This window comes from Berghia stephanieae, chromosome 7, assembly GCF_034508935.2.
Source record: "Berghia stephanieae isolate SIO BIC M18660-M18661 chromosome 7, UCSD_Bste_1.3, whole genome shotgun sequence".
Taxonomy (NCBI): domain Eukaryota; kingdom Metazoa; phylum Mollusca; class Gastropoda; order Nudibranchia; family Aeolidiidae; genus Berghia; species Berghia stephanieae.
Window position 1 is genome coordinate 28,489,912 of NC_088366.1, and position 26,135 is coordinate 28,516,046.

General features: G+C 36.5%; 1 protein-coding gene across 8 annotated transcripts in view; it reads left to right on the forward strand.

Moving 5' to 3' along the window:
- Nucleotides 1–11,274: 11,274 nt before the first annotated feature.
- The window catches only part of LOC144976998 (neuropilin and tolloid-like protein 1), a 101,103-nt gene continuing 86,242 nt past the window's right edge, over nucleotides 11,275–26,135 (forward strand). The window contains exon 1 of one of the 8 annotated variants that reach the window (XM_078921669.1): nucleotides 11,275–11,344. The gene's annotated coding sequence lies outside the window, so the exon portion shown is untranslated. Of the gene's footprint in view, nucleotides 11,707–26,135 lie in introns of all 8 variants that reach the window. The other 7 variants (XM_078921661.1, XM_078921665.1, XM_078921663.1 and 4 more) reach the window with 7 other exon arrangements.

Consider the following 26,135-nt stretch of genomic DNA (forward strand, 5'->3'; position numbering starts at 1 on the left):
GGGAAATTACTTTACCTCTATTTGTCCTCACTTTTCCCCACAATAAAGTTTTAACTATTCTAATTTTGATGCCAGATCGTCAGTTTTTTGTTTTATTTATTTATTTTCATTTTATTCAGAGAAACTAATAAAAACGAATATCCTCCTTAGTTTTTCCAAATAGTATTGGGGTATTTTTGTGGCAAATCTTACAAAATGAGACCTTTTGGCACTGTCCCATACTCATATTATATCTATTACTGTCTTACAATACAAAGCTGCTGAAATATAAATGGAAAACTAATCGCCCGATCCAAACATACAATTATATGTATGGTCAAGGGCAAAGACAGTACCAAGAATCCGCAGGTAAACGGGAGATGACAGAGATAGGACAAAACCAATTGGTCAGTGAAGACAGATGGAGATTGTTAGATAAATACATACATTATTATGTTTTACAATGAAAAAAAAAAGGCACACACAAATAACATAAAAAATATGCCCAAAAATTTGTTATGTCGGCTGTGCGGTCTTGGGTCCTGGGTTCGAGTCTCGCTCTGAGCGTCGACTAGTAAAGTCCTTAAAAAAGGCTCTTTACTCACATTCTCTCACGTAGTCGGGTGTAAAATGAGTACCACGCCGTTACCGGCGTTGTCTCTGTTGGAAAAATTGTAATATCGCCTAACAGCCGTCAAGTCTCGTCCTACGTTTTAAGTGTTGTTGTTGGCTAGAGACCCCTTGTAAAGCGCTTTGAGCACGTTTACTGGATATTGCGTTTTAGTTTTATAAATTCTCCAGTTACATCTGAATTGAGTTTGAAATGTTTGTAAAATGCCTTAGTTAAGCTCACAAGGATAGTTTCAATCAATGTCACATATCTGGCTACTAACCAAGCTTAATATCGCTTGACTTAGCTATTAAACATGATACACTGTACCGCAGTTCCACTGGCGCCACACCTCGCTCTATATTATAATGATTATTGTTGATTTTCATTTCAAAAGCTCCCTTGTGGATGATAATATTACGGTATAACACCTCTTTTCCTTTTTGTTCCTACTGAAATACGGGTTTGATAAATAGTGATATTATATGACCGACTGATGATGTCTTTCGCAGACAAATACTTTATGGTGTTAGAATTCTATTAAATTTAACCATTGTATTCATAATCTTTCTTTGATTAGAGAAAAAAGTATTTATAATAACTTATTGACTTCGAACGACGTGGACTTATTTGCAGGTCTGATAACCCAATTCCTAATGGGATCATTGTTGTAATGTAAATCTTAAAAAAATGATGCAAAATATTGTCCATTACAACAACGTTAAAATAGGCCCATAATTGGGTTCGGATGTCAGACCTGCAAATATGTACACCTAGACTTCGAGGAATGGCCTCGTAGACCCGGTCTGTCAGTTCTGGAGTCTTTGTAATTTCTGATATCGGTCAAACATCGTATGTTATAATATCATGAATAATGATAATTTTGTCATACTGTTAACCAAAGGTGTCCGATTAAAAGCGAAATAAAAAGCCAACTCAATGCTCACTTAATCTTATCATTTGTTTGTCATTAACCAGTTAACTGCCATACTCTGGAAAAAAAACTCGTATTTGATAATTTGGCCAGAAAATTCGTCCTTCAAACATCGATCGAATTAAATGACCATCATTTTGGCAAAATCTCTCAAACCGGGGACTTTGACAAAACTCTCTTTACAAAGTCCCAGGTTTGAGAGTTATTGCCAAAATGATGGTTATTTAAATCGATCGATGTTTGAAGGACACGTTTTCTGGCCATTAAAAAGAAATTGGAGTTTTTATTTTTTCAGTACGGCTGGTTAAAAGGCATTCACTACATCTCCTCATTATCTCTGAGTCTTTCAGGTCTCATCTACTGTTTCAGTTGGGAAGGTGTTGCTTGTTTACTGTTCTATTTTATGGTATACGCCCACTCTCCGTACTGTAGGAGGAAAAAAAAAACAACACATCTTTAAAATTTTGGCCAGAAAACTCATCCTTAAAATATAAATCGACTAAAATGACCCTCGTTTTTGTCAAAAACTCTCATACCTGGGACTTTTTTGAGACTGTCAAAGCTGCGACTTTAATGATAATTAATACTTAGGTTTGAGAGTTTTCCACAAGACGAGGGTCATCTTCATCGATTGAAATAGGAAGAACTATTTTTCTGGCCAAAAATGTATAAATGTATTATGTCAGAATACGGCATCTCTGTGGTGAATCAATGGGATCCCGATAGCTCAGGTGGTAGAGAGCTTGATTCAAACGCAAGGGAAAGCAATGGTTTCGAACCTGGATCCCAGATTTTTCTGACTCCTCTGGCCATGTAGAAGTAATTAGGCAGCAAGGTTTGTTAAACATAACAGAAAGAAAGTTATTGTATTTTACGGTGGATTACGAATTATGAAAAGAATATCAAGCCATTGTTGCTACTCATTTAACGCCACAGAAACGGGGATACAACCCAAAATTACTGGACATTACGGCATTTAGCGGTATCTCGGAAGGCCCTGGGTTCGAATCCCGCTCTAAGCGGCGCATAGTTGAATCCTTATAGAAGGCTTTGTACTCACATTGTCTCATCCTACCCAGGTGTAAAATAAGTACCTGTCGGCGAACACATTAATGTCGCTTAACAGGCGTCAAGCTCCTTCAACATGTGAAGTGTTGCTGTTGGCTAGGGACTCCTTGTAAAGCGCTTTAAACACGTTTAGAGAATAATACGCTATATGAATTCCTAAGTAATGCTCAAATTTATCTTTAAAAATATGCAATGTCTTTGTTTATTTACCTAGAGATGGGATACGATTTTTCCTGGAACTTGTACTTAATCAGATCTTACTATTTCCGCCAGGAAAGCAGGGACACCCATGATGCTTAATGAAGCCTGCTGTCCATTGTTGTCTATTATTCATTTTTGTAAAGCAAGAAACTATTATGCACTTTGCGGCGCTGCACTGCGGATGGCACTTAGATGATATCTGCCGTTTTGTCGAGATATACCTCGAAGATTTAAAAAATGAACATTATATAGCGCTTTTCCACGACTTCACCATGCTCAATGAGCTTCACAATATTTCATATTTTCTCCAAATAAGCCACAAGGAGCGTCTTTTCATTTCATATGGTACCAGTCGCCTGCTAGTCGTCCTTTTTGTTCTCTGAACGAAATCGTTCCGACAGACGAAATACGAGAGAGAAAAAAAGCCTGGATCTAGCCTCTTATGTCACATCTCGTCGTCATGAACGAGATCTCAGTAGTACTGATGCTGCAGATCGTTTGAGAGCCTTCACATTCCATGTACGTTATGTACAGGCATACCAATCATAAAGGCGGTGTATATTGTGTAACCCCAAAGAACACGGTTGACCGAAAGTGATGAGGGGTTATGTAATATCAAAAGCCATGTGGCCTGGACCACGAGGTCTTGTATCTCATGTTTGCGTCACTGTCTTAACGCTCATGAATTAATTAGTAAGCCTGGTCACAATCAAAAAACGAAATTTGTGTTTTAAACTCTTTTGAATCAAACGAGTAGATTAGCGTGTTCGTCTCTTTGAGATGTGAAAAATGATATAAAAATATTAAAAAATCGTCCAATAATTCTTTTAAAAATTTCTTTAAATATAGCAAAAGCAAATTAATGCAATTTTTTAAATCTAATTTATTCGTAAAACAGTTGGTTTTCAACCAATTTTTCTGAAAGAAAGACCAATGATCTTTTTCCAAGCTGATTTCAGCAATGTGATTTTCAAATTCTTCACAATTATATTTTTTACTTTTAGATTTTAGCTATTAGGCTTACTCAAAAAGATGTTACATTTTTTGCATAACAGAAGCGTAATACCTTGGACGGTCGACCGAGTAGAGATCCTGTGATTGGTCGAAGACTTTGGGACTCTTGACTCACACTTCTACACGAATAGGTGGTGGCGGTAGATCAAAGAGGGTAACACTTTTATATACCAAACATTTTTCTTGGTGCTAAATAATACAAAGTAATAATTTAGCATCAGAAAATACTCTGAAGTTCCTATCTCTCTATTACAATAAGATTGATACCACGAATGACAAAATCGGCCCACAAATAAGGGAGTAATACATTATTCATAATAATTTTTAAAGTTTACAATAATTGTCATCAAAGTAATTTTTCATCACCAAAGTCGTAATTTTTGTCCGATTTTTACCAAAGTGCAATGTCAACGATAAACACCCGCGAATAAAAAAAAAGGATCAAATCGCAATGTCTACAACATATTTTATTTTTGTCGCAAATTGATAAAAATCAAAGGCTCCATCTTCGTTCTGAATTGTTGTGACAAGAGAACGGGAAAGAGAATTTGATCACGTGATCAAAACTTTTCGTTCGTCTCACCCGACGAGTGAAATCGTTAACTTGGTAATATCCGACAGCCCATTTCCTGTAGGATGAATAGAGAAATTATTTTAAGCCATAAGCATGCCTTGCTTTATGCCATCATTATATTTTAAAACTAGAGGTCTATTTACATTCATTATATTTTTTTTTTCAAAACAAAATAATTCCTAACATAAAAATACCTTGAAATACCCCGCCCGCCGAGTGAAAGACCAATCATCAGCTCTTTCTTTATGACAAGTTCCAAAGATAACTCCATCTACACACAGGTATGAACAAAATGTGTCCATCAATCATCATTAATGCCATCACTCAAAATAAACTGCATTTGTTCTATTACTACTCTTTTAAATATAGATGTTGGTAGGGGAGCGGAGACACAGATATCAAGATAAAAGACGAGATTAATCTTCATTCGAAGTAACAGCCAGTGTTCTCTACACTAGAGACAGTTTCATACACATCTTTTCAGATCTTAATTTGAGCTTATATATAGCGCACTATCCTCTACATTACAAAGACTAATAATGATAATAATAATAATAATAATAATAATAACAATAATAATAATAATAATAATAATAAATAATAATAATAATAAAAAATAATAATAAATAATAATGATGATGAGATGAATGATAACAATAATAAATAATAATAATAAATAATAATAATAATAATAATAATAATAAATGATGATGATGATGATGATGATGATGATGATGATGATGATGATGATGATGATAATAATAATAATAATAATAATAATATTAATAGACTCTTATAGAGCGCACGGTATCCTCATCACACACACACAAAGTATTAAAGTACATGACATCAAAAAAGAAATGTTTTCAGATATTTCTTGAAAACAGACAATGATTGGATTCTCGGATGGTCTGTGGAATGGGATTCCATACAGACGGACCAAAATGAGAAAAGAACCTTGTACCTGACCAACAGCAACGTGTAACATGTAGAACGAGACATGACGCCTGTTGGGCGATATTACAGGTTTTTTTTTCCGACAGAGACAACACTGTTAACGGCCGGGTACTCATTTTACACCTAAGTAAAGTAAAGAATGTGAGTAAAAGGCCTTTTACAAGGACTCAACTATGCGCCGAGCGAGGCTCGAACCCAGGACCTTCCGATCCGAAAGCGAGTGTCATACCACAAGACCACATAGCGCACCATGACAAATAAAGTAAAAGCAAATACCTAGACAGTAGTTTTAGCCACATACAAGTTGTAATTGTACCTTTAATTGCCTACAATTTGTTGGAAATCAAAATATGAAAACGGATCAAACTTTCTACCCGGGGTTTAAAAAAATAAATGACGATGTTACAGAATTTGTGTTACGTGGATATTATTATAGGGAGAACTTGGTGTTCAATACTCAGTGTATTTTCATACAAATAAAATAGAAGATGTGGAAGCAATGAGATCACAATCCTTTCGTTTATTATTAACAGTTCTAGAGTTTCGTCTTCCTTCTAACGCATAGCTTTCCTTCCCTTTTCCACTATTGTTCCTGACTTCAAATAAAATTTTCGGTGAACTGACTCGTCTGCGCATGCCACACAACGTCACGCTAGACGCTAACAACCGTTTAAAAACATATCACTGGCAAATTGTGCGAAACGAATGGCAGTCTCGATTGCAGGGGAAGAATTCTCTGTTTTTCTCCGTTTAACTGTGCGTAATTTTGTAAACAATTAGCGAACAGTTACTCTTTCTTGCGTTATCACTTATTTTGAAGAAAGTGTTAAACATAAATGTCGGTTTTATTTTACAGCCATAATTTATTACAACACGGTAAATGATGATAAAACGCTAATTTGTTCTTTTACTTCAGTTTTGACAAGATAGCATTTTTGTGAAATTGAATGTTCCCCAACAGAGACGTCAAGTTGTCTCAATGTTGCTTTTAGGCGCTCGGCAATTAAATAAATAGACAATTTGTCAGCTGTTTTGTTTCTCTCTATTAAATCATTGACCTTGTCAAGCAGGAATATGAATAAGAGTAAATATTTGAAAAGATGGCTTCACTGTTACTTCGACAGTTTTATGGTCAAGACCCTTCAGTTGATGAGTCGTCAGTGAAAAGAAGCTGTAGTGTTGTCTTGATGGAAAACGATATCTCTTTGATTGTTATCATCCCAACAGTTGCCATTTCCACATCTGTCGTATCAAATACACAAAAGGGCGTCTAAAAAAGACATCACACGCTATAATGGATTATGAGAAGATAACACCAAAAAAAAAAAAAAATCTTATAATATTACTCAATATCATGTAAATGTGCTCGAAGCGCTTTACGAGGTATCCAAGCCAACAGTAATATTTACTATGTAAGACGACTCATGATGCTTATCAGGCGCCATTTTAATTTTTATTACAGAGACAACGCTTTTATCTTTCGGATACTCATTCACTCTTGAAATAAATAATTAAATAGATAAAATTCCCTTTATTCATACCTTTGGGGTAATTTGTCTCTAGGGTAGATTCCAAGGGAACACTGGGATAACCCAGGCTTCAACCGCAGGGCAGCGCCGCGAATTGACCTAGGATGAAGTGACTTGCTCAAGGCCACATTCCGCAGCGGTGGGTGATCGAACTCGGTATCTTTCAGTATCGAAGAAAAGACTGGAACGCTTATCCCCAGGATACGGTGGTGAGAGAATCTGAGTAAAGAATCCTTTCCAACGATTAAATTTTTGCCAGCCACAGCCGAACTCGAACCAGAGACCTAGAGGTCCGAAAATGAGTATCTCATCTCATGTAGTTCCATATCTGAAGCAGACGTCGGAGGTCATCTTCCGCCAAGCTGATCTATCTCTTGCCAATTCTATTAAAGCAGCGCCACCTTTCTCAGCTTCATCTGTCCAAGTTCTTATCCCTTTCAAATACGTTATTCTTTGTCTTCCTCTTATTCTTTTTCCATTCATCTTTCCAGTCAAGGCGAGTATTTCCAAACCAGGGTGGCGGATAATGTGTCCTAAAAATTCCATTTGGCGTTTGATGATTTTTGTTATCAGTGATCTTTTTCTGTTGGCCATTTCTAAAATTTCTTCATTTCTTTTCCTTTCCATCCATGACACCCTCATCATTCTTCTGTAAAACCACATTTCCACTGCCTCCAGTCTTTTAACCATGGTCTTGTTTATGGTCCAGCTCTCACAACCATATAGCAGCACAGACAGTACATAGCAATCCAGGACTTTGATTTTTGTTTTCATGCTAATATTCCTGTTTTTCATAATTGTATGCAGCTGGTTGAATGCATTCTTCGCCATACCTATTCTTTTCTTTATTTCACAATCTGATTTTCCATTGGATGTTACATTGAAGCCTAAATATTTGAAACATTCAACTTGTTGTATTGTTTGTCCTCTGCTTGTTATTACACAGGCTGGTGGGTTATTATTTTTAGATACCGTCATACATTCTGTTTTAGATATATTCAGTTCCAGTCCCATATTTTCACTACTCCTGACTACAACATCCAGTAATTCTTGTAGTTCTTGTAGAAAATGAGTATAATATCACAAACCCACAAAGCCACACAAATCCTACAAACTGTTGAATATTCCCTTCAGCCTTGCCAACTGCTTGAAGCTTAATTAAAGAACTTATGTTAGTCACCTAGTCAGTCTGGTATTCTCTCTAAGTGTGCGGCTATGTGGTTTTGTGGTATGACACTCGCTTTCGGATCGGAAGGTCCTGGGTTCGAGCCTCGCTCAGCGCATTGTTGAGTCATTGGAAAAGGCTCTTTACTACCATTCTCTCACTGCATTCAGGTGTAAAATGAACACCTGGCCGTCGACAGTGTTGTCTCTGTCCGAAAAAATGTAATATCGCCTAACAGTCGTCATGTCTCGTTCTTCATGTTACGTGTTGCTGTTGGTCAGGGACCCTTTGTAAAGCGCTTTGATCACGTTTCGTGGATATTGCCCTAGATAAATGCTCAAGTTTTTGTATTTTTTTGTTTTGTTTTTTTTTGTTGATGTTTTTTTTTTTTTTAAAGTGAAGCAGGTATCGATTATTTAATTTACTGAGAACATTAAAAGAAACTGGACAGTTTTATTTTCGCGCTTCAATAAATGTATAATATTCATTCTCCTCGGCGTGCCAAGGTCAGATAACCCAAATCGTTACAATAATATGCTCATATGCACATTAGGCTTGAACTTTTTTTAATATTGCGCAATATCCACTAGCCGTGCTCAAGTCGCTTTACAAAGGGTTCTTGACCAACAGCGTGATATTAAGCTGCTATAAGCCGTGGATATAATTAGTTACATATCGAACGCTTCTTTTTGTTTACATTCCAATATTTTTCTTCTACAGAGAGGATCTGCCAAATTTTATTGTCGTCAATCAGGAATTTAGTAACGTATTTATGGTTTTATTTATGTTTTTTTTTTTTGCTGTCGGCTAAAGAAGGGTTTTGAGCCCGAAACGTTCCCTGTTTGGTATTTTGTTCTTTTCTTTTTTAAATCTGTTATAATTCATTCCTGACCAACAGCAACACGTAACATAGGAAATACCCTAAAACCAAAACAAATGTAACCCACCGTTTAAAAGCGGTATTATTATATTAATATAGGGATGATCAGATGCTGAAATTGAATTTTTTTTTTTTTTTTTTGCGACAAATATACACCTTGGTGTCAATTTCCACTGGTGGAGAATAAATACAATTTCTTACTTAGCAAAAGATCCAAAGTCCGTGTTTCTTATTATTGTGTAGTTCTAGATTTACTTTTCAGGGTCCAGTTCATCCAGACATAATACCTTTTTGAGACGGTGGGTCACACATGGTTCATTACATGCCCACTAATTGCTTTCGGTGATCAGCCCTGCATATAAGTGCACGTTTATTCTCCTTTATAACGCCTATATAAATCTACTCCAAATGTCATATTTTTGACAATAGATTCAATTTTCAGCATAATGTTCAACCTGGTACCATACACGTTTGAGGCTATGGGCCATAATATATTATGGAGGATGAATTCACATCAATCTCTTTAATGGAAGAGGACAGCTCTTTGAAAAATGGATAGAAGGATAAAGCGAGTAAATGTGACTCATATATCAGGGAACAACACAAAACTAACAACGTTTCGCCCCTTGGCCTTCGTTAGGAGACAAACAACAAAACACACCAAAAAAACCCCACAAAAAATGTAAGGTAACATTTTGTGTTTTGTTGTTTGTCTCCTGACGAAGGCTAAGGGCCGAAATGTTGCTTGTTTTGTATTGTTCCATTATATATGAGTCACATTTACTCACATTATGTTTCTATCCATCTGATTGGCTCATTTAGGCACCTCTAAGTCTTTGAAAAATTCCTTTGTAAAGGTGACAAAATAGTGAGTAGGTACTGATGTATAATGAAAATCTGAAATGCGTATATTATGAAACAGTGCCTGACATGGCAGATAGAAAAATCCAAGAAAAAGAAAAAAGCATTCCAAAAAACACAAAAAAGCAATAAATAGCAAATCTGGGTTCGATCCCCAGTTGAGGCAGGCTGATTTTTTAAATATGATTTTTGTTGTTATTTTTGTTTTGTTTATTTGGTGTTTTTTTTTCCTTGTTTTTTTTTTTTTTTTTTTTTGGGGGGGGGGTTATTTTTCTTTTTGTATTTTTCTTTCTTGCTTTGTCTGGCTTCGTTTCATACACACTTTCTCAGATCTTTATCTAACACCAGTACATGTTCCCTAATTTATCACTTTGATATGATACTGGACATTGACAGCAATCGGAGAGACGAAAAAAAAAATGCATTTGGTTTACAATAATTTTGAATAGAGGAACTAGATATTTGTGTGTGGATAATGTGGAAAGGAAAGAAATACACAAAAAGATGTTTACAACCTTCAATAAAGAACAGTTAACATCGTGTGAGATTAACTTCTCTGCTTTCATCTGCTATGGACTACACGACAGTAACACAACACACATTACTTGAATGTAATTGAATGAATTAGAAACTTATTGCACGCACCATGGTCATCAGTTGATAGCTTTGTTGAAGAAGTGGAGTAAAAATTGTATAAAATACGCGTGTTTTTTCTTCTTTTTCTGGTCTGTATTAGGAGTCAGAATAGCGTCCTATCCATTGGGTGTCGAGCAAGTGCTATTTTCCTTTTAACGCCATCGACACCGGTAGAAACTCCCTCTTCTTGGACTTTATTTTGGCTCTGATAGACGACTTATGTTCTGATCTATTTGCTACCACAATTTCCCAATCTGTTGAACTTCGCTTGTTTCTCTCAAACGATTTTCTCCTTTTCTCCTCACCCTTTTAGCGTTTAACCAGTTCACTGCCGTATTCTGGAAAATTCACGTATTGAAAAATTTGGTAAATAAACTCGTCCTATATCGATTGATTTAAATGACCCTCACCTTGGCAAAAACTCTCAAATCTGAGACATCCGTTTAAATCGATCGATATTTAAAGGAAGAGTTTTCTGGCCAAAATTCTAAATACGTGTCTTTCCAGAGTAAGCCATTTGACTGGTTAAGAACTTTGAATTATTGGACCAAAGAACTGAGGTTCGATTATATTGTAAAGAAGTTACAAATTAGCCGCATAACCGACTACTCCATCTCCTCCTCTCAGAAATCAAGAAAGCAGATGCCTGGCCGCCCTATAATTCAAGGGTCACAAAGAAAATCAAAGATTCATTATGTTATAGCGGGACCTTCTCCAATACCCTGATGATACAAGCGGTGACCCGCGCACATGAAAAATACAGACAAGCAGGCTACCTTGTGTGAGTACACGATACAAGATGAAAGGCTCACCACGGTCTTACAACTCTCGCCGCACGCGCAACATGAAAACAGGCGTATGCGCGTGAGTGAGTATCTACGTACGCGAAGAGAAAGTCTCTGCCGCTAGCGTTCTATGCTGGATCTACTATGAGTCGTAAAACGCGTAAAATAAACAACCGCACTTTACCACTGCCTAGGGAGAAATTACTAATAGATAGATAGATCTAAATAGCTATATGGACTTATTATATTGAACTTTGTGAACGGGGGGAAAAGGTAACAGAAAGATTAGAGTAAAAATGAGAATGGGAGATGAAAAAGAAGCCGGATAAAGAAGAAGATAGGGATGAATATAAAATGAGTTCCCATGTCTGCACGTGTGGATAACAATAAGACATTGAGCTTGTGTCAACATTACTTTTCACTCGGTGCCAGCGCTATTGTTTTTTTTTTCTAGCCATTCGTTTGTTCATTCATTCATTCTTTTTTTTCTTGGAGGATAGAACAACTCACTATGTATGTTTTCCTCTTTATTCAAATAATTTTTGAATTTCCAATTAAGTCCTCTGTTGACCGAATCTACTAATAGTAGTAACCAGCCGGCTAAAACTGATTCGTGTGAATATGTACCCGTTTAGTTTGCATTAATGTTGTTATACTCTTAAATCGTGATAATGAAATGCATGACTCAATAAAAAAAAAAAAGAGAAAATTGTTGAAGGTTTCTGGGATACATTTGATACAAGATAATATGATTCAAATTTTGTGGACTTTGCAAAGTATTGTTGTTGTGTGCCGAATTCAAAGTGTCTGTAAAGAAGTGAATGTATTTCCCAGAGCTGTCACTTGTTTCAATTACTAAGGTAAGTTATCAGCTTTTTAATTTTTTGTTTTCATTTAAGAAGAAAATGTAATACACATAGTTTTAAAGGCAGCTTTTCACAGTGCTCAAAGAGCTTAACATTCTATATAATTTCACTCAGCCATCGGGTTGCCTGTAAGACGCCTGCTATATGTATGTAGGGTCTAATTATAAAAATAAAGACCAGCATTTTTCTTAATAAAAGGAACTGAAATAGATATCGATAAAAATAAATAAATAAAGCATCATGTTCTTCAACTGTCATGATATTGTTTCTTGTTTTGCAAAATTACACTTTAAATGTTTTATATATATATAAATATATATATATATATATATATATATATATATATATATATATATATATATATATATATATATACAAACTATGCCCAGGTACTTTTTTAACACCTTCTTCGAATAGGGTAATACAAAATAATGCGCTGAAAAACACAAACACTGCAAAGTGGTTGAAATGCGAAATACGTGTCATGTAACCAGTTGTTGACCATGCTAACTAACACTGGGACGAAATCAACGGATATGAATGTCTCATCCAAAAAACGCCAATCGCATCCGTTCTGTATTACTTTAGAAAAATACATCAAATTTTGGCCATAATATCCGTCCTTCAAATATTATGACCTATTTTGATCGCTTAATGTTTGAAGGACGAATTGTCTGGCCAAAATTAATCAAAGTATAACAGAGTTACTATGTGTTGCAACTCTTTATGGAATGAATGATATCTTTGTATTCAATACAATTCACGTTTGCCAGAGATGCATCGTTGGCCCTTTATGGAAGTTTTAATTATTTAAAGGCTACGCGGTCTAGTGGTATGACACTCGCTTTCGGATCGGAAGGTCCTGGGTTCGAGCCTCGCTCGGCGCATAGTTGAGTCCTTGGAAAAGTATCTTTACTCACATTCTCTCACTGTACTCATGTGTAAAATGAGTAACTGGTCGTTAACAGCGTTGCCTCTGTCCGAACAATTGCAATATCGCCTAACAGGCCTCATGTCCCGCCCTACATGTTAAGTGTTGCTGTTAGCCAGGGACCCCATTGTAAAGCGCTTTGAGCACGTTTAGTGAATATTGTTCTTTATATTGAAAAAAAGCTCAATTTAACACATCAAACAATTAAGATGACCCCCAATTTGTAAAAAGAATAGTATCAAGCCTAACAACTCTCTAAAGTCTCGGGTTTAAGACTTGTTGACAAATGATATATTATGACCTTAATAGATCAGTATTTGAAATAAAAGATTTTAGGTGATAAGTAGATCATAATTGGAGAGTTTTGTATCGAAAAATAAATTTTTTCGTTGAAGGATTAATTTTTTTTTTGGTTTTATATTCTATGCTGTATATCAACAAAACGTTCTCCGAGCGTTTTTCAAACCGTCATAAGCGAACAACAACAATGGTAAAGTAAAGCAAGACATGATGTCTGTAAGGCGCCATTATAATCAATTTTGTTTCCAATAAAATACATGCTGTACTCAGTTCGAACCCGAATATTGTTAGAGAATATGATCAAATGCCATATTCGAGGACTCAACTTTGCGCTTTTGCATTTCATTATATTTATTTTCCACGTAAATTTGTGTATTGTTGTGCTGACGAAGGGTTTGTACCCGAAATGTCCATTGTCTGTATTGTTCCCATAATACGAAGCCTCTCAATTTTCACTCTTTGGTTAGTATTCCAGCATTCCATTGGTAGAACATTGCATCCTATTGATGAAGGACAGAGTAAGATAGGATATAGAATAGGAACAGGTGTCGAAGGGAATAAGACGGATGAGGGGGGCTGGGACGATAGAAATGAATTGGCGTAGGAAGACAGCTTGACAGGATCTTTGTATTGCGCTTGCATATTTTACCGAAAAACATGAAAGAAAAATATTGACAAGCTGCCACTGGTGTATGATATAATAATTCTGAAAAGAAGTGAATAATGCAATGCAAGACAATAAGAAAAATACAAGATATAGGCAACCCGTTTCAAAGCGTAGCCTTTGGACGACTATGTCCATAGATTCTTCCTTCTCGAAAATGTTTTGTTATTAATGAGTATGGTTTCTTCTTGTATATTTCTTTCTATTTTGCCAGGCACTGTATCAAATAATAAAATAATAATAATATATAGCACTTGACTAGGCCATGCTCTATGCGCTTCGGCAATCTAAAATATCACTAACACACACACACACACACACACACACACTCAAACAGACACACTTTCAGTTGTTACTCAAAAGAAGAAAAAAATACCATCTATATATCAAATAAATGTGAAACAGTGGCAGAGACGTAAAATATGTTTTTGTTAAAAAGTAATGTTTAAGCTTTGATTTAAAAACATCGACATTTGATGCGTCAGGAATAGCCATGAGAAGATCGTTCCGTATTTGATGCGTCAGGAATAGCCATGAGAAGATCGTTCCGTATTTGATGCGTCAGGAATAGCCATGAGAAGATCGTTCCGTATTTGATGCGTCAGGAATAGCCATGAGAAGATCGTTCCGTATTTGATGCGTCAGGAATAGCCATGAGAAGATCGTTCCGTATTTGATGCGTCAGGAATAGCCATGAGAAGATCGTTCCGTATTTGATGCGTCAGGAATAGCCATGAGAAGATCGTTCCGTATTTGATGCGTCAGGAATAGCCATGAGAAGATCGTTCCGTATTTGATGCGTCAGGAATAGCAATGAGAAGATCGTTCCGTATTTGATGCGTCAGGAATAGCAATGAGAAGATCGTTCCGTATTTGAAGACCAAGTGTTGAAAACGATCTCCCACCATAAAATAAATAATTTGATTTGTTGCTTACTTGAAGGTTAGTTTGATCAGACGAAGAACGTGGCATTCTAGATGGAGAATAGAAGTTTATGAATTCATTAAGATACCTGGGTGCTAAACCATTAAGACATTCAAAGCAGATAAGGGCGATCTTGTATCAAACCCTTTCTTTGTCTGGCAACCAATCTAATTCAAACATGATTTCCAGATTTCATTATGTTTTGGAGACATATTGTTTTTACAAGGAAATGACATGTAAAAAATGCAAGATGAGAATAATACAGTGGAAGGAATGACCATCGAATCGTTTATGTCACTGTTGACCCTAAACGTTAGAATTATTTCAAAACGATACATATTAAAGGAATACCAATCTTGATGCTACGTATATCTACAAAATCAGATAATTCACATTATTCTACCAGTCTTCATAAATAGGAAGACGTAACGATTTCAATGTTTTCAGAACTAAACGTGTGGCGTCAGATTGATTAACAAGCGTTAAATTTCACAGTTTAAATTTTGAAAACAAAATTGATCATTTAAATATTTTTGAAACTGTTTTTATTCAGAGCTAACGAAATGAGAATCATTTAAGGGGGAGAATAAAATATTTCTTGCACTCTTGCATTTTGGAATCCGAACTTTGTTCCCATCGAGCACTCACAAGCTCGCGTAGCGATAGTGAACACGTAAGGAATTCCAAAACGCAGGAGTATTAGAAACGCAAATGTGACCCATTGTCTCAAAACGGCATTTGTCGGAATGAATAGGGCTCCTTAAAGTGAAATTGGAAAAAAGATTATGAGAATAAATAGGACCTTCGAGTTTTGTACAATCAAGAAATTTATTCTCCACCAAGAGAAATTAACTCAAAATGGGTACCTATCTATCATGAGAGGTGGTCATTGTAAGAGTACCAGTTACCATATTGCGAACATTTAGTTTTTATCGCTTAGAAATCATGTCTATTGTCTTCAATAATAAAAAAACAAAAGACAAGTTTCATTTTTTTTAATTCATAAAAGTAACTATAAATTAAAAATACTCGATAGTTCAGCCCGGCATCATAGGTGGATCTAGTCTATTTGCAAATACTTTCGACCAGATCTTTGGATCCCATCTACCCTTATAACAAGAAAAGTTATTCTAAAATTTAAAAAAAAATAAAAATGATCAAAGATAATATGGAATGTTGCTTTTTTGCTTCTTTTAGCTGCTTATTCTCATTAAGAAAAACGAATCATTTTAGTACAAGTGTTCTATTTCTGGATATTTTTATCGTTTTAATCATCCCGATATAATACCATTTTTAGGCGATGGGTCACATATTAAGTATTAACTCTTTTTTTCTCTTTTTTTTTCTTTTGATGAAATGATCTTGTTTCTAGGGCATCTAAATTTGGTCTCGATTGTGTTCCTCTCTATCTCCCCTCTTCCTCCAACCTTAATTCCATCTTTGATGAAAGCCCACGCAAAAAGAACCGAATCAAAATAGATTGAAAGTTTTATCCTGTTGTTACGTGGGTCTCTGATAATACAAAGTGCAATTTCCTTAATGTACTGGCGATTAAATGTCTTTGTATAAATATTGATTAAGGAAATACTTAACTATCTTGAGTTGGTCGGGAGTTTAACTCTTTAGATGCGATGTTCTATTCAACTCTTATGCGGTTTAAATCTTGCCGGGGTTTTGTTTTTGCATTAATTTGCTTGGCTTTGTTTTTTGTTTTGTTTTTTTTCTTGTTTTTTTGTCAAGAGAGAAAGAAATAAAGATAGTGAAAGTGTGTGTGTGTATGTGTGTGTGTTTGTGTTTGTGTGTGTTTGTTTTTGTGTGTGACTCTGTGTGTGTGTGTGTGAGAGAGAGAGAGATAGATAGATAGATAGAGAGAGAGAGAGAGAGAGAGAGAGAGAGAGAGAGAGAGAGAGAGAGAGACTTAACAATTTGACTTAAATTGTCTCTTGGGAAAAGCGTTCAGGTATCCACTGCCGTTTGATAGAAAAAGCACTTTTAGTCTCTGTCGTTTTGGTCATGAAAGGAATACCTTAAATATTGATCGATTCCGATTATCTTCAACTTGTCAATAGGCCTCAAACCTCAGAATTATCTGAAGTGATTGATAAGTATATTTTAATCGATTGATGAACTGGCCAAAAACATGTTTTAAAGTATTTGTTATATGACGTCAGTGCAGTTATAACAAGATAAATAATATTAAAAAGACAACAAGATTTTTTTTAAAGTTAAAAGTTCCCATTGTTCATCCCCCCCCCCCACCCCAATTTTTTTTTCTTTCATGTCTTTTCCAAGGAAAGTCGTGGAAGTGAGATTGGTTACAATTATATGCCCAATGCCATACAGCACAACCAAGATTCGAACCCTATACCTTCTGGTTACGAAGCAAGGACCATAACACTGTACCAGCTGCCCTAAGTGATTTGAAAGAATTCAATCAATCCCATCGTTAAAGGGTTAAAAACCGATTATCAGAGAATACCTTTCAAGCTCTTGTTTGAAAACACGTTTTACTCCGCCTTTACCTCCCCCTTCTTGTTGTTTCAAACTCAAGTTTTAACCCCGTGTTATTTCAAGGAGGATACTAACAACATTTCCAGGCGAGAAATTCGATATCAATGATGAAGGGAAGGACATGATGCTCTGGTTTTCCGTTCATCCATTCTGTGTTTGCTAAGCTTTTTTTTTCGTCAATACGAGCTGTGTAATTACACACGACACATTTAAGGCTATTATTTTATAAAATGTTACGTAAATGTTATTTTCTGTCCTTTCGTCAAAGATATAATCAGCCATTTGTTAATCCATATTTCATTAGCCTGCCATTTTAGATACCCACGTCATTTACTCTCACAAAGCCTTTTCATATTTTTGAACTCTTCTCCCCCCCCCCCCCAATCAAACAAAAAAAAAAAACAACTACAACCCCCCCCCCTCAACCCCCCCCCACCCCCCCCCCCCAAAAAAAAACAAAAAAAAAAAAAACAACAACAACGATAACAACATAAAAAAGAGCAAAATCAGACAAAAAAAACTAACTTCTATACGAGTATTTAATATCGATTCATTACAAGGAGTATGTCTGCGTTGTCTCCATGGACGTTTACCGTGAATGTGTTACTTCGAGTGTGTCTGTCTGTTTCTAAAATCCAGTTAATATCCAGATTTATAAGAATGAACCCAAATAACGCAATACTAATTTTTAAATCTTACAAGTCGAGTACGAAACACAGCTTGATAAAAACAAAGCAGACAGGAAATACGAGAAAAATCCATCCCTAAACAATTAGATCTTGTCGAGGAGAGCTGATTTTAGGGATGATTTTTTTCCCAATGGTCTGTCTGATTTGTCTGACACTGTTTCTTACACACCAAAAAAAGACTGAGTATCTAGAACCAACAGCTTCTCAAAGGATATAAAACACGTGAACAGCATTGATATTTTGTCCATGCTTTGTAACTCTTTAAAAAGCTATTAAAGCTACGCTTTTGGTGGGAGACTTGTCAAGAAGTCTTAACCCGATTCTGAATGTGGATCTGAATGGAACTGATTATCGAACTGGATGGCTAATTACCAACACTAGCAATGAATTGCATCTATCATTACTCTTTGGATTGAGTTCACATTAATCTCCCAAACTCTTCCATTCATCCAACCATCAATCCATTTATCCATCCACCCATCCATCCATCCATCAATCCATCCAACCTTCCATCCATCCACCCACTCATCCAACCATCCATCTACCCGCCCATCCATCCAACTATCTATTCACCTATGCACCTTTCCATCCAGTCTGCCACCAACCCATCCACACATCCATTCATCCATTCATCCACCCACCCATCCATCTATTGATCAATCAATCCAGACACCGTCACCCATCCATCCATTTAGCCACCAACCCATCAACGCATCCATCCATCCATGCCATCTATCTACCTACCTACCCATCCATCCATCCATCCATATATCAATTAATCTACCCAGCCACCAGCCCATCCACACATCCATCCATCCATCCATCCATTCATCCATCCATCCATCCATCCATCCATTGATCAATCAATCGACACACCTTTCACCCATCCATCCATGCCATCCATCTACCTACCTATCCATCCATCCATCCATCCATCCATCCATTCATCCACCCATTCACCCATCCATTTATCAATTAATCCATCCACCTATTACCTATTCAGACACCATTCATCTACCCAATAATTCATCTATCCACACACCCATCCACATACCATCCTCCCATCTACCCATGCATTCACCAATCCATCCATCCGTTCCATTCATCCGCACACACACCCATCCATCCATCTTCCTACCCATTAATCCATCCATCCACCCACTCAAACACCCACTTACTTTATGCAATCACAAAAATAATATTCGCTGATCCCGATAAAGCCAAATAATCCGAATAGCTCTTGCAATCTCTGTTCAAATCGCTCTAGATACTGCTAAACGAATTTGTGTTCATTATGTCTAATGTTATTTTGTTGTGTCATTGGTTGTTTTAATTTGCTTTTCCTTCCTCGTTATTTTATTTATTTAATTTTTGTTGACTTTATTTCGTTTTGTTTTTGTTCTTTTTCTTTTCTTTTCTTTTTTCGATATATTTTTTTATTCTAAAGATCATCTACCCACTTTTAAAGCCATAGTAATTCTATCGCCGACTGATGAAAGCTTTTGAAAAAAATTAATCCTGACCGAATGGCCATAGGAAATAAGTGTGAGCACTGTTTACAAAGCGTTTGGGTTAGAATGAAGAGTTTGGATTTTAGCCAAATACGAGAGCTTTTATACACTGTAATGGCAAGCGACATTTACAAACAGTGCTATGTGGAAAATAGAAAATATGAAAAAACGGCCGATATACAACTATAAGTAAAAGATTCCCCAGGCCATATTCTCCGAGCGATATCGACAGCCTCTAAATACTAAGAGTAGTTCGCCAACATAGGGTCCTAATTTTACTATCACTAGGAAACTTTCACTATCACCCATCGTGATAGTAACCAATACCGCCTGACTTTGTTACACCCATCATGATAGTACCCAATACCGCCTGACTTTGTTACACCCATCGTGATGGTAACCAATACCGCCTGACTTTGTTACACCCATAGTGACAGTAACCAATACCGCCTGACTTTGTTACACCCATCGTGATAGTAACCAATACCGCCTGCCTTTGTTACACCCATCGTGATGTACCCAATACCGCCTGACTTTGTTACACCCATCGTGATAGTAACCAATACCGCCTGACTTTGTTACACCCATCATGATAGTAACCAATACCGCCTGACTTTGTTACACCCATAGTGACAGTAACCAATACCGCCTGACTTTGTTACACCCATCGTGATAGTAACCCAATACCGCCTGCCTTTGTTACACCCATCGTGATGTAACCCAATACCGCCTGACTTTGTTACACCCATCGTGATAGTAACCAATACCGCCTGACTTTGTTACACCCATCATGATAGTAACCAATACCGCCTGACTTTGTTACACCCATAGTGACAGTAACCAATACCGCCTGACTTTGTTACACCCATCATGATAGTACCCAATACCGCCTGACTTTGTTACACCCATCGTGATGGTAACCAATACCGCCTGACTTTGTTACACACATAGTGACAGTAACCAATACCGCCTGACTTTGTTACACCCATAGTGACAGTAACCAATACCGCCTGACTTTGTTACACCCATCGTGATAGTAACTAAGACCGCCTGACTTTGTTACACCCATCATGATAGTAACCAATACCGCCTGACTTTGTTACACCCATAGTGACAGTAACCAATACCGCCTGACTTTGTTACACCCATTGTGATAGTACCCAATACCGCCTGACTTTGTTACACCCATAGTGACAGTAACCAATACCGCCTGACTTTGTTACACCCATCGTGATAGTAACTAATACCGCCTGACTTTGATACACCCATCGTGATAGTAACTAATACCGCCTGACTTTGTTACACCCATTGTGATAGTAACTAATACCGCCTGACTTTGATACACCCATCGTGATAGTAACCAATACCGCCTGACTTTGTTACACCCATTGTGATAGTAACTAATACCGCCTGACTTTGATACACCCATCGTGATAGTAACTAATACCGCCTGACTTTGTTACACCCATCATGATAGTAACTAATACCGCCTGACTTTGTTACACCCATAGTGATAGTAACTAATACCGCCTGACTTTGTTACACCCATCATGATAGTAACCAATACCGCCTGACTTTGTTACACCCATTGAGATAGTAACCAATACCGCCTGACTTTGTTACACCCATAGTGATAGTAACCAATACCGCCTGACTTTGTTACACCCATTGTGATAGTAACCAATACCGCCTGGCTTTGTTACACCCATCGTGATAGTAACCAATACCGCCTGACTTTGTTACACCCATAGTGATAGTAACTAATACCGCCTGACTTTGTTACACCCATCATGATAGTAACCAATACCGCCTGACTTTGTTACACCCATTGTGATAGTAACCAATACCGCCTGACTTTGTTACACCCATCGTGATAGTAACCAATACCGCCTGACTTTGTTACACCCATAGTGATAGTAACTAATACCCTGACTTTGTTACACCATCATGATAGTAACCAATACGCCTGACTTTGTTACACCCATTGTGATAGTAACCAATACCGCCTGACTTTGTTACACCCATCGTGATAGTAACCAATACCGCCTGACTTTGTTACACCCATCATGATAGTAACCAATACCGCCTGACTTTGTTACACCCATAGTCACAGTAACCAATACCGCCTGACTTTGTTACACCCATAGTGACAGTAACCAATACCGCCTGACTTTGTTACACCCATAGTGATAGTAACCAATACCGCCTGACTTTGTTACACCCATAGTGATAGTAACCAATACCGCCTGACTTTGTTACACCCATTGTGATAGTAACCAATACCGCCTGACTTTGTTACCAGGTAAGACATCGCACCACTGAACCATTCTTGACGCCACAAATCTACCTTGTGGTTACGTCTCATCAGATAAATAATTAGTAATCATAAACTCATTAACCGATTTCCTGTTTAGAATGTGTACAATCCCATTTATTAGCGTGCGACAATTTGCTAGGTCTGATGACCCAAATTGTTATGGGGATCATTGTTGTAATGGAGATACTATCAAACCAACGCAAATATTGTCCATTACAACAATCATAAAAACTAGATAGGCCATAATTGCGTTCTGTTATCAGACCTGCGAATAGTAAACGTCGATGTGTACCTACAAGAGGAGCAATCAGTTTATTATTTGAGAGTTTTGAGATGTTAAACTGTTTTATTTTGACTTTTTGTGTTTTTGGTCATAAATACCTGACCTCACTGATGAATTCCATTTCAGAATATGAGCATACAATGGTTATCAAATCTTATTTCATGATTTTCACAAAGTATATTATTGCTTCTATTTTGAGAATTCAAAACAATCACGATTTTGCGGTTTAGCAAGAAAGAGTTATTCAAATAAGTCGAATCTAAATATGAATCGAGGGCACTTCTAGCTGGCATCTTCTAACAACCACATTAGAAAAAAACATTTGGTCAGAAAAAAGATTTACTTCGAATATTGTATCGATAAAGTAAGGCGACGTGCACATGTTAATTTTGCAGGTCTGATGTCTGAACGCAATAATGGGCTTGATTTAACAGTGTCGTAATACGCTTCAACAGTCATGTCGTCATTTCCCTCGTAATGACGCATGGTAACTGGCTCTAAACTATCGGAACAATGGCGGACGCCCTTATTAAATATTTCTCCGACGAGCATATAAGTGTATCCAGAGGAGAAAAACTTTATAAATATGATCATGTTTTAACTTTTATACATTCTGATCAAAAGACATAAAAAAATTCTATCCAGCATGAAGAATTAAAAGTACCGATTTTCTTTGTTAAGAACCACGATGGCCGCCGTTGCTGGGCGACGTGACATCAGACTATTGAATCCAATTTATAATGTTTTTCGTCGTTGGTTTGGGATTATTTTTTCATTAAAAGAATGAGTCCATAATACTTAGGTTGTCAGACCTTAAAATAACATGTTGGTTTCGGGGTCGTGTTAATCCATCGATAACTTGAGGTAAACTATTTCTGGCTAAAATGGTTTTTTGTTATCGTATATTTTTTATGTGTTTGGCTCTTTTCCGGTACTTTGTACGATCTACATCTTATCAAATTTTGGACAAATCGGATGATCATCCGGTGTGTCCAAAATTTGATAAGATGTGGATCGTTCCCGTTTTGAAATAATGTCTAAAGATAAGAAAAGAAAGATCTTGATAGCAATTTGGAACTGAATCTAGTTCGTCATAGCACAAACCACATTAAAAGACAGGGATGCCAAATCTGCTGTTTTCCTCCCGGCTTTTTCCGGGTTTTATAGGGAAATGGGAGAATTAAGAATTATGTTTTTGTTTGCTATGTAAACGATTGATGCTATGTCTTTAAGTAGCTGGAAATAACGTACAAACACACAAAACTTTGAGACACCTTAAAGTCTGATAGCCTGATTGGTAGAATTTTATGAGAATTAATCATTAAAATGGCTGTCTATAAACAATGCTAGAAATTTATTATACCATCTTAATTTTTTTTTAATTAAAAAAAAAACGAACTCGAGCTCTTATACAGTGCAATATCCACTAAACGTGCTCATAGCGCTTTACATGGAGTCCCTAGCCAACAGCAACACTTAACAAGTAGGACGAGAGCTGAGTGACGTCGATTTCGTTCCATCTATAGAGGATTCTTTTTTCGTTTTTTTTTTTTTTTTTTTTTTTGTTATTTTTAAAAAATCACGTGGAATCCCTGAAATTGTTATTTTGTGTGTTTTAAGTGAGTTTTTAAACATTATGCAGAATGTCCATGACGCATGGTTACAGAGTAGTGATACATTATGCCGCTAATAGTTTGAAGTTGACGTCACTCGGGTCTTTGTTATTGCTGTTTGCCATCCGCGTTTATGAATAACTCTCACTAAACTGTATTAACCAGACTTTAAATGTTCATGGTTACACCTAGTTTTGTGTGTTTCGCTTGGCTAAGAAGCTCACAACATTGCCATCCGGAAGTATAACGGACCAAACACATTTAAAACTATGTGTAACCTTGACCGTTTATAGTCCGGTTAATACAGTTTAGTGAGAATTACTCATAAACGCGGATGGCAAAAAAAAAAAAAAAAAAAAGAAAAAAAAGACCTTACTTACGTCAACTTCATTCTATTTATACAAAAACAATAGTATTCAATTGGGATTGGAATGAATAGTATTTTCATATCACGTGACCTCTTCTTTAGTGAAGAGAACTATTATTCAACCAAATTCCCACAAACCATCTCAACGTGGAGTCCTTTGGGAACACCATGTGTGGTGTGAACAGTTAGGGTAATTCAGTTTTTCTAATCCTTCTGTGATTGGCTGCCTTGATCTTTTAAATCTCAATGAAATTGCTTTGCTTGAGGATAGATCTGCGACTATGTCATCGTGGTATAATAGTATGGCAATCGCCTTTGGATCGAAGTTCCTGAGTTCGAAATCCGTTCTGAGCGTTGCTTAGTTGAGTCATTGGAAAAAAGAATCTTTACTCTCTCTCTCTCTCTCTCTCTCTCTCTCTCTCTCTCTCTCTCTCTCTCCAATTTCTCTCACCATACTCACGTGTAAAGTGAGTCCTGGTCGTTAATAGCGTTGTCTCTGTCGGAAAGAGTGTAATAATATCGCCTATCAGGCGTCATGTCTCGTCCTATATGTTAAGTGTTGCTGTTAGCTAGGGACCCCTTGTAAAGCGCTTTGAATATTCTTACTGGTATTGCTCTATATAAATGCTCTATTTTTCTTTTAACCTGACGATCCAAAATAGATGGATGGATAGATCGGTGGATAGATAAATAGATGGACATATATGGACCGATAGTGGGGAGACAGGTAGATAGATAGATAAGAGACATGTAGATAGATAGATAGATAAATAGATAGATAGATAGATAGATAGATAGATAGATAGATAGATAGATAGATAGATAGGTGGGTGGATAGATAGATATAGAAATCAATAAATCGTTAACTGGCTAGTAAATGGGTAGATAGATAGGTAGATTTATAGCTAGCTATATTACAAATAGATGGATAATCAGAAAAAAACTACCACGCCCCCTTAATCTTATTCTAATGTAAATTTCTATTTCCTGCCACCCAATGTTTTGTTTATTCATCTGAACTACGCCACTACCACATTATTTCATTCATCTGTGGTGTTTCATTCATTGTTTTGTTGATAAAGGGGAAACCCGAAACGTTCATTTGATCTGTTTTTGTAAGTAAATTGAAGCTGACAATCAATTTCACATTATTATTTATTATTTCTAATAAGGCACGTTTATAGATACTATGCGTTTATGTAAAAAATTGCTGTCTAAAAACCATAACAAGGAGTTGAATGATGCCAATTTCCTTCGTTCTCATCAGGAGTTTTGACAGGACAATAACGTTACAAAAACCAGCTTTAACGCAGGCTTCATATACTTAGTTTTGTATCTTTTAGAAGAGTCATTTTTACTCCCTTTATTTTATTATACATTTTATTGACTCATTTAAGCACCTCTAGATTGTGATATGGACTTCATACTTCACGGCTCTGATTATAAATAATTTGTGACGCAACGCCTCAAAACGGTATTATGTTGGAATGATCTACATAAGAAAAAAGACTTAAAAAATATAAGATATCATGTCAGCATTAGAAAGTATACGGTTTTGAAGTTGAAGAAACAAGAGTCGTTCTTTTCAATGGATATATAAATTCTAACTAAAATGTGCGGCTATGTGGTCTAGTGGTATGACACTCGCCTTTGGATCGGAAGGTCCAGGGCTCGAGTCCCGCTCTGAGTGGCACATAGTTGAGTCATTAGAAAAGGTTCTTTGCTTACATTCTCTCACTGTATTCAGATGTAAAATGAGTACCTTGTCGTTCTCTCAGCCCGAATGAAAAGTGTTATATCGCCTAACAGGTATCCTACATTCGCCCTACGTTGCTGTTGGCTAAGAACCCTTTGTTAAAGCGTTTTGAGCACGTTTAGTGGATATTACACTATATTAGAGCTCAAGATTGTTCTTTTTAATAAAAAAAAAAATTAAGATGGGATAATATATTTCTAGCATTATCTC